Below are 10,517 nucleotides of genomic sequence, written 5' to 3'. Positions count from 1 at the left end.
GCCCTGTCACTGAACCCCTCACTGCAGGGAGACACTGTACCAGGGGCAGCCCTGTCACTGACCCTGTACCAGGGGCAGCCCTGTCACTGACCCTGTGCTGCAGGGAGACACTGAACCAGGGGCAGCCCTGTCACTGAACCCCTCACTGCAGGGAGACACTGTACCAGGGGCAGCCCTGTCACTGACCCTGTGCTGCAGGGAGCCAGTGTATCAGGGGCCGCCCTGTCACTGACCCCGTGTTGCAGGGAGACACTACCAGGGGCAGCCCTGTCACTGACCCCGTGCTGCAGGGAGACATTGTACCAGGGGCAGCCCTGTCACTGACCCCCTCACTGCAGGGAGACACTGTACCAGGGGCAGCCCTGTCACTGACCCTCTGCTGCAGGGAGACACTGAACCAGGGGCAGCCCTGTCACTGAACCCCTCACTGCAGGGAGACACTGTACCAGGGGCAGCCCTGTCACTGACCCTGTACCAGGGGCAGCCCTGTCACCGAACCCCTCACTGCAGGGAGACACTACCAGGGGCAGCCCTGTCACTGACCCCGTCACTGCAGGGAGACACTGTACCAGGGGCAGACCTGTCACTGACCCTGTGCTGTAGGGAGACACTGTATTAGGGGCATCCCTGTCACTGACCCCGTGCTGCAGGGAGACACTGTACCAGAGGCAGCCCTGTCACTGACACTGTACCAGGGGCAGCCCTGTCACTGACCCCGTGCTGCAGGGAGACTCTGTACCAGGGGCAGCCCTGTCACTGTCATGGGAGAGGGGGTTTGGCCTGGTATTAAAGGGGTTACACCCCATTTGGCCACCCCCTGCTCTCACTTGGGAAGCAAGGGGTTAACTGGACTGTGGTCCAGTAATGTGTTTTTTACCTTGCTGCAACATGAAAATATGTGTTCACCTGTTACAATGTATTATCACCATGTAAGTGTTTTTACCAACACATACACTGGGGTTGATGCGGGAGGCTTAAGGGGTTAATGAGCTATAGTTTTAGGAAAATACAATTATGTGTGGTGTCTTTTCAGAAATATCTGTGCTTCAAAAGGCTTGATTGAAGTTGGGTGTGAAAAGTACAGAGGGGGTTGGTGTATGTTAATACCTAATTTGCAGGCCAAGGGTATATTGCTGGTAGAGACAGCTAGGACCCAGGTCTGGAGCATTGGGTGTGAAATATAGCACCTGTGACAAACATTCTCTACACAGGAGGCCCAGGTTCAAAGCATTTCTTGACAAGGGGTTTATGGGGGCCAGGGGTGTGGCTACAGAAGGAGATATCAGAATGAGTGACCTTATTAAATATAAGAATATTATGAGATGTCCTCGTCTGAACGTGCTAAAAGCTACATGTGTGTATTCGTGGGACCGATTCGCACATAATGATTACAGACACATGATGTCTAGCAGGTACTAAGAGACAGATATTAATATCTTAATTTTAGTATTACACTAATATTTAGTCTCATTGGGAGCGTCATGCGTGCCGGAATGTATTCATATGTCTTGCATGCCAGTAAGTAATACTGAACTGAAGTTATGAAGTTATTTAGATAGGAAAAGCAGTTTTTAAACGTCCTGGGGTGGGAGGAGTTTTACTCCGGGGTAAGACTGTCAACCTCACCACTGATTTATGACAGAGATTGGGTGCAGGTAATTGTTCTCCAATGGCCTACACTCAATAGTAATGTATAGACTGGAGATTTGCATATAAACCAGTGCCCAGCCTATACTCTGGGTCTTTTGTGCTTTTCGTGATGACTACATCTGAACATGTATTATGGAAGAAATTGCCAATCCTGTATTCTGATGGCTTTCTTGTCCAAACCCTTTAAGTAAGTGTATATTTTGCCTGCTATTTGTATATCTCGTGTGTTCACCTTTTTCAAGGAATAAATGATATTTTATCATATCTAGTCGTGTTCAGTTCAACCCAGGTATTTTGGTGTATAATATAGGCCTCTCACAAGTTCCCGTGACAGGCTTGTATTAAACTGGTGGCAGCGGCGGGACTGAACTGAACCTGTATCACAGTTTACTGCGGGACTCTGTAATACAGTGGGAACTCAGGTGAATTGCGAGTTCCTAAGGCTAAAGATATTGGACACACAGTGTACAACATACAACGCAAGATATGGCACCACCTCACTGTTCCCCTACTTGTGAGAAGCATGGCCTCCAGAACCAAAGTGCCGGCCATCCGTGTGACTGGAGCCGGGCACCGAGACCGGAGGAGTGCATCAAGTTGGCGCAGGAACCTGCAGCCGGCAAGGCTGAGAGAGAGGCGGCGATCGGTGAGCATGAAACCCGGCCGGCTGAGCAAAGAACCACCGCTGCAGCCGCCGTAACCATCAAACCGCCCGGAGAGCAGGGAATGGACCCAGCTCCGGGACGGCAGAGAGTTGGGGAGGGAGCGGGTGGTCTCGGAGACCACAAAAGTCTTGCACCAGGAGAGGTAACAGCCATTGCGGCGGCCCGTCCATTTTCCCTGAAAGAGCTAGCACTGTTGTGTGCGTTGGGCGAGACGTGGTTCCCGGCGAAGTGGACCCAGTTAATGGCGTTGGTGCCGCACCGACCCGCTTATCCCCTCCCAGAACCCGGCGCTCGAGCAACTCCGCTCTGGACTCAGCAGCCCCTTGCGGGGGGTAGTCCACAGGCGGAGAAGCTCCGGCATGAGCCCGGCACTCAAGCAACTCCGCTCTGGACTCAGCAGCCCCTTGGGGGGGTAGTCCATCGGCGGCGGAGAAGCTCCGGAATGAGCCCGGCGATCGAGCTCCTCCGCTCTGGAGTCAGCAGCCCCTTGCGGGGGGTAGTCCACCGACGGCGGAGAAGCTCCGGCAGGCGCCGCAACGCTATCACTGCCAATCAGCGGGCCACAATAATGCCCGGTGCCCGGACCGTGCGCGGTCGGGCGAAGAAGCCCCTCAGGGCCAGCGCTCACGAGCTGCGGAAAAGATGACCCAGTTAGCGGCATCCTCTGATGGCTCCCGCCCAGTCGGGGCGACAACACTTCGCGGGACGTCCCCTGGAGAACCTGGCCGGGCTGCATCGGCAAGAGCGACGGCCATCCATCGGATCCCGGCAGAGAACCGGCGGCGGCGGAGAAGAGGCAGCCATTCCGGCATCCTGCCGGCGTCAATTTTATTTGGGGGAGGGTTGGGGTGTGCGGGGGAGGTGGGTGATTCACATTGTTTGGCGGAGTCGACGATCCCCAGCGATGACCGGAGCCCCACGATCTACACCGGCGACCCTGTACCAGAGCCGGGTGCTGTTGCGGCAGCTATCCGGGGCTCGCCCGTGGCGGCGGCGGAAGAGCCGCAATTCCGGCAAAGTGCCAGAGCCCTTTCTGAGTGGGGGGAGGGACAGGGATTGCGGGAGGGGGTTATTTTACCGGGTTGGAATGGAGCCGTGTTTCTCCACGAGGACCTGGGACCCTTGTCCTGCACCGTTTTACCTGTGCCAAACCCGGGAGCTGTTGCGGCAGTTGCCTGTTGCTTCCCGGCTAAGCTGATGCCGGCAGGGCCACTCTAGTCCCCCTGCAATCGGGACCAACGAAGGCGGTGGTCTCTGCGGGGACCAGCGAGGTAAGCCAGACCAAGTCGCAGACTGACCCTGACTTATTTTTTCCCTTGACTGTACCCTGTTGTTCCCTTGTAGGGGTGACCGATGGGTGGCAGGAGATAGGGGCACCAGGGGAGGGGAAGGAAGGGCAGCTTGTAGGGCAGCTAGGCTTCCCCATTACCCTGGCGGAGCATCAATGGGACTCTCAGTTAAGAGCCCCACTGTTGCAGCCTTGCTATGGGCTGGAGGTATCAGGGGTTGTGGCACAGTTATACCACCCCAGGGTTACCTACCGGCCAGGAGCTAAGGTGGGTACATCTGCACCAGCAACCCTGAGCTCACCTCCGGTAATGGGGGCACAGCTTCAGGGAGAGGGGCTAGCCCCGTTAGCACCCAGCTCTAGGGTAGGATTGCCTGGGAGAGGGTTGGGTGGGCCAGTGGGAACCGGGGAGGGAAGGCAGCAAGTGAGCCATCCAGATTTCCCCATTACCCTGGCAGAGCCTCAGGGGGTTTCTCAGTTTAGAGCCCCACTGTTGTTGCCTGGCTATGGGCTGGAGGTATCAGGGGCAGTGGCACAGTTAGCCCACCCCCAGATTACCTGCCAGCCTGGAGCCAAGGCAGGTGCTTCAGCACCAGTGCCCCTGGGCTCCTCTCCGGTAATGGGGAAGCAGTGTCAGGGAGATGGCCTCACTCAGGTGTCCATAGGGTCCAGGTTAGGAATAGCTAGGGAGAAGCGGAGTGAGGGAAGGCTGCAGGTAGGTAGCCAGCACCAGGTCTCAGTGGGAGAAGAAGGGCTACTGGTAGCCGGGGAGGGAAAGCAGCAGGTATGGCAGCTAGAGTTCCTCATTGCCCTGGCGGAGCCTCAGGGGGTCTCAGATCAGCAACCCCCTGTTGCAGCCTGGCTATGGGCTGGGGGTATCATGGGCAGTGGTAGGGTTGTGCCACCCCAGGGATACCTGCCAGCCAAGAGCTAAGGCGGTTGCATCTGGAGAGGTGCCCCTGAGCTCATCCCTGGTAAGGGGGAGACAAGGTCAGAGAGGTAGGTGCACTCAGGTAGTTCCAGTGTCTGGGTTAGGATTGCCTAGGGGGGAGCGGAGTGCAGGTGGGCTGCAGGGAGGTAAGCAGCAGGAGTCATCAGCAGGGGCTGAGGTTCTGGGCCTAGGGGAGGCTAGGCAGGGAGACACTGGAGCAGGGGGAGATAGGAGGTCAGTGGGGTGTCAGGCAGCTGGCAGAAGCTAGGGATAGGCTAGGTAGGCAGGAGGTCCCTTGTTCTGACTTACCAAGAGTGACCCCCCTGACAGATTCCCCAGGGTCCCAGAGGTAGGGCTGCGGGGAGGTTTATTCAGCCAGGAGCAGTAGCCAGGGCTAGGGGGGTACAGCAGAGGGTTCTGTCCCCGGGGCAGCCAAGGGTAGCTCCAGGGAGGAAGGGCAGCACAGCGGAGTGGAGTGATGCTGGAACTAGCAGCAGTGGTGGTAGCAGGTGCTTGTTTCCTGGCCTTCAGTTTTGAGAGGGCAGGGGCAAAGCACCTGGGTACCAGGGCTCCCAGTACAGGATACTGGGGGATTGCCTTGTCCCAGGGGGCACAGTAGGGGATAGGAGTCAGCACCCCAGGTGGTTTCCGGAATCCAGAAGTGATGCCACTCGGGGTGGGGACTGCCCTAGAGCCAGGGAGGAGAGGCAAGGGTATAGCAGAGCAGCTACAGGTGGGCACAGGGCCAGGGCAGGTAGGGTCCCTACAGGATAGTGACATAGCTCTTTCCCAGACTTGGTTGACAGGAAAGCGACGGTCTGTGCTTGATAGCTGGTCTCTCACTGGTACAGAGACATGCCAGTCTCTGGGCAGTATGCAGCCTGGTCTGCAGAGGTGCCCCTTCACTATGGGCTTGGTTTACCAGGCACTGGGTGGGGGCAGAGGGTGGCAAAGGAGAATGCCCGGCGGCCACGTTGGAGCCCTGCTCAGCAGGATCTGGACTTCACCATCCAATGTGGCCAGGACAATGTACTGGACAATGCCGGAGGACAATTTTGCCAAGCCAACCCCTCAGGACTTATTGAGTGCTTCAAGGATGCCAGTGGTGTCCCAGTGCCAGGGTGGGCAGCTGGGTCACAAGGCACCCATTGAGCAGGGGAGGTGTCATGGGAGAGGGGGTTTGGCCCGATATTAAAGGGGTTACACCCCATTTGGCCACCCCCTGCTCTCACTTGGGAAGCAAGGGGTTAACTGGTCTGTGGTCCGGTAATGTGTTTTTTACCTTGCTGCAACATGAAAATATGTGTTCCCCTGTTACAATGTATTATCACCATGTAAGTGTTTTTACCAACACATACACTGGGGTTGATGCGGGAGGCTTAAGGGGTTAATGAGCTACAGTTTTAGGAAAATACAAATATGTGTGGTGTCTTTTCAGAAATATCTGGGCTTCAAAAGGCTTGATTGAAGTTGGGTGTGAAAAGTACAGAGGGGGTTGGTGTATGTTAATACCTAATTTGCAGGCCAAGGGTATATTGCTGGCAGAGACAGCTAGGACCCAGGTCTGGAGCATTGGGTGTGAAATATAGCACCTGTGACAAACGTTCTCTACACAGGAGGCCCAGCTTCAAAGCATTTCTTGACAAGGGGTTTATGGGGGCCATGGGTGTGGCTACAGAAGGAGATATCAGAATGAGTGACCTTATTAAATATAAGAATATTATGAGATGTCCTCGGCTGAACGTGCTAAAAGCTACATGTGTGTATTCGTGGGACCGATTCGCACATAATGATTACAGACACATTATGTCTAGCAGGTACTAAGAGACAGATATTAATATCTCTCTTCATTTTAGTATTACACGGTAATATTTGGTCTCATTGGGAGCGTCATGCGTGCCGGAATGTATTCATATGTCTTGCGTGCCAGTAAGTAATACTGAACTGAAGTTATGAAGTTATTTAGATAGGAAAAGCAGTTTTTAAACGTCCTGGGGTGGGAGGAGTTTTACTCTGGGGTAAGACTGTCAACCTCACCACTGATTTATGACAGAGATTGGGTGCAGGTAATTGTTCTCCAATGGCCTACACTCAATAGTAAGGTATAGACTGGAGATTTGCATATAAACCAGTGTCCAGCCTATACTCTGGGTCTTTTGTGCTTTTCGTGATAACTACATCTGAACATGTATTATGGAAGAAATTGCCAATCCTGTATCCTGATGGCTTTCTTGTCCAAACCATTTAAGTAAGTGTATATTTTCCCTGTTATTTGTATATCTCGTGTGTTCACCTTTTTCAAGGAATAAATTATATTTTATCATATCTAGTCGTGTTCAGTTCAACCCAAGTATTTTGGTGTATAATATAGGCCTCTCACAAGTTCCTGTGACAGTCACTAACCCCGTCATTGCAGGGAGACACTGTACCAGGGTGTTTGCAACACTTTGCAGTCCCGGGAATACAATGGGCAAGCGCTATTGTCCAAATGAGAAAACATTCAGTACAAGCTTATTATAATATTACTCTAGTTACATGTAAAGGTCGAAACATTATTCTACTTCAACAGCTTGCGGGCATCAGTACCATCTGTGCCATATCTTGTCACATTAGCTTACTTTACAGGAATAGAGTTTCCATGTGAAAAACTGCAGCTGCCTAAACCGCTCGTATCAAACTAGCAGCGGAAAGTGCAAGGGCCACATCAAGGGGGGTTGCCAGAAAATGCCTAAATAATATAATTAATCACATATTTAATTGGCATAAATGTATTGAAATTGATGATATATATACACAGATAACATTCCAAGAGTCACTGTTTTTAAGTAAAACCTTCGCTTTATTCATTGTAACACCGCCGGAAGAAAAGATCAGTGTATCTCGAAAGCTCGCACAAATAAAAGCATTTCGTTAGCCACAGAACGGTATCGTCTATTCATTTTTTATTTTATATATATTTTTTTATATATATGTATATATATATATATATCAAAGAAAGTTCAGTCCGCGCTATTGCTTCCTAGTGGTGCAGAAATTAATTCTTCTCCCTCCTCTTGCTGCTCCTATGGCTTGAAGTGTATCACCTCACTACAAAAAACGAACTCCGGTGGAAGACCCCGCCGGCGAACAGAATAACCAAGAAAAGAAGCACAGGAGCGCACCAAGGTAAGGAAAAATTGTAAATGTATTAAACAATAAGACAATAAAATAACTTACATGTAAGTAAGGATAAATGAGTATCTGGGTCTACAAAATGTTCAACAGATCGGCATCATCATCAGTCAGACGGGGGCAATTTCAGTTCCGTTTATGTGGAGATCCCGCGTGCTGGGGCTCACTCTATGGCACTTGCTGCAGTAATCGCCTCCGCATGTATGCAGGTAGTGGCGTGGTATCCAAAGCTAGTGCGCATGTGTGGAAGGAAAGCCCCCTGTAGGCGTCTGTGGATGCCGGTTATGATGGAAAATCGTGACCGGAAGGGTACACAACGGTGTAAACTAGCCCCCAAGGATGGAAAAGTGAAGCTAGTTGCACAGTTAGGTCCGGAAATAATTGGACACTGATACAAGTTTTCTTATTTCGGCTGTGTACCAAAATAAATTCAAGTTACAGTTAAATAATGAATATGGGCTTAAAGTGCAGTCTATCAGCTTTAATTTGAGGGTATTCACATCCAAATTGGAGGCAGGGTTTAGGAATTACATCTCTTTAATATGTAGCCCCCCCTTTTTCAAGGGACCAAAAGTAATTGGACAATTGACTCAAAAGCTGTTTCATGGACAGGTGTGGGCTATTCCTTTGTTATTTCATCATCACTGTGATGGCAATATAACTGCAGCTTATATCCTTTGTGGGTTAGCTCACCCACTACAACCTGGTGTAATTCCTGCACAGCTGGGCTCCCTAATCTCTCTATATAGTAGGCTCTGTCTGCCTGCTTCCCTCTGCACTGTCAGGTCCTGGTCTCTGCTGGGCCCTGCTGCAAGCACTGGTACAGTGGGACAACTCTCTCTGCAGTTCCCTCTCGCTTAGGCTGGTTCTATAGAGGCGGGGCGAGTTATAGATGGCTGAGGTTAGTCAGCCCTTCTATACAAGGGCCGCGCGCGTGCACGGCAGGGAGCGTGGAGCCGACAAACAGCGGTGAAGACGGGAAAATAATCTTTTCACGCCGCTACCGGCGCTGAATGTATGTATATGTGTGTGTGTGTGTGTGTGTGTGTGTGTGTGTGTGTGTGTGTGTGTGTGTGTGTGTGTGTGTGTGTGTGTGTGTGTGTGTGTATTTGTGTGTCTGCACAAATTGAATAAATATTTTATTTTTACCAATGTGTTTTTTTTTAATAAATAATAAATCACACACACACACACACACACACACACACACACACACACACACACACACACACACACACACACACACACACACACACACACACACACACACACACACACACACACACACACACACACATATACACACAAACACACAGTACCATCACAGCTCACAGTATAAGCATGCGGCACGTGCACGCGCCTTCGAACAGGCAAGCGCGCGCACGACAGCACACACTATATAACAGCCCTTAGGGGTCCTGCATGGACTCTCTGTCCAGGATGGGCCTGTACACCCTCACTCCGTCAGTTCCCTTTCCAACTGTCACCAACTGCCATTCCACTGGCTAAGCACAGTCACATGGTCCAGTGGAATGTAATTCTTAAAGGGGCCATGTCCTGTGCTGATAGCAGACACAGGGGGTTGCATCTATACATACATGTAACCCCCTTTCCCTATGCCTAAGGGAAACCGCTGGCGATTACGTGCTGCTATTACCTGTGAGGCTCACAGGAGCCAAATGCCTCTTTTGGGGAGACTGTGGTGCTATATCTCGCGGTTCAGCACCTCCACCTATGAGGATCCCTGCATAGGCGGGATTACTCCTCATAGGAAACAATATACTCAACAATAAACAATATCACATTTCAATATCAGATATTATATAACTCATCTTTACTGTGGTCCCACAGTATGGCAAATAACACAGTAGCGCTGTGTATTCACCCAAAGTACTGAGGGTGCCCTGGCACCTAGAACCCGCGGAGGAGATCCAGATCCACAAAATAGCTGCTTGCTCCTCATTTGCTGGGACTGCCCATGTGACCTATTCCCACCCGAGGCTTCTAGCAGTTGTAGTTCCGTGATTCCCAAGATGGCCGCCGCAACTTACATTCAGGCTTCCAATTTGGCGGACGTCAGGATGTAGGTCAACGGATTGTTGTCAGTCCGTACCTCGAAGGAGACCCCATAGACATAACAACAAGAAAGAAAAAAGTGAGAAGCGCAGACAATGGGGGTTGTGATTAAACTAGAATTCTTTATTAAATAAACTAGTCCTAGGAAAACCCCTCTAGGACAACAATGTGAAATCAATACATAAATAGTCATTTAAAAGTAGTGCTGATGGAATGGATATGCGGTACCAGTTTATCAGTCTCCAGGGGATTGAAAACGGGAATTACCCGATAGACAGTCTTGGTCCTTTAGATAGTGCACTGCCCGGGCAGGTAATGGTGAAGAGGGGTACCCCAGGGTTGAGACAGTGTTGGAATAGCTCACCCTTTAAATACTGCAGATCCTTGGCGGTCCTGCTGTCCCTCAATTCACGGAAACCGCTCCGGTAGACACAGCATGGATGTGCTGTTACTCGCGATACCACGCAGCCCTCCGGGTGTCCGGGTCTGATGTCACTTCCGGCTGTGACGCACAGACCCTTCCCGGTAGTCTCTGGGCTCCGTCCTTCAGCGCTCCACCTCCTGATGGTACAGTGACCACACAGACAGCGCAGCAAGTGGTATTAACCGCTTCCTTCAAACGCACTGTTTAGCCAGCAAACACTCTATTTGCTCCTCCTCCTACGCGTTTCACCAAAAGGCTTCGTCAGGGATGTTAACATCAGCAAACACTCATTTGCACCGGACTGGTTCATGT

The sequence above is a fragment of the Ascaphus truei genome, chromosome 1 (assembly GCF_040206685.1).
Source record: "Ascaphus truei isolate aAscTru1 chromosome 1, aAscTru1.hap1, whole genome shotgun sequence".
In the NCBI taxonomy this organism is placed as follows: domain Eukaryota; kingdom Metazoa; phylum Chordata; class Amphibia; order Anura; family Ascaphidae; genus Ascaphus; species Ascaphus truei.
Note: the sequence above shows the minus strand (reverse complement) of the source record.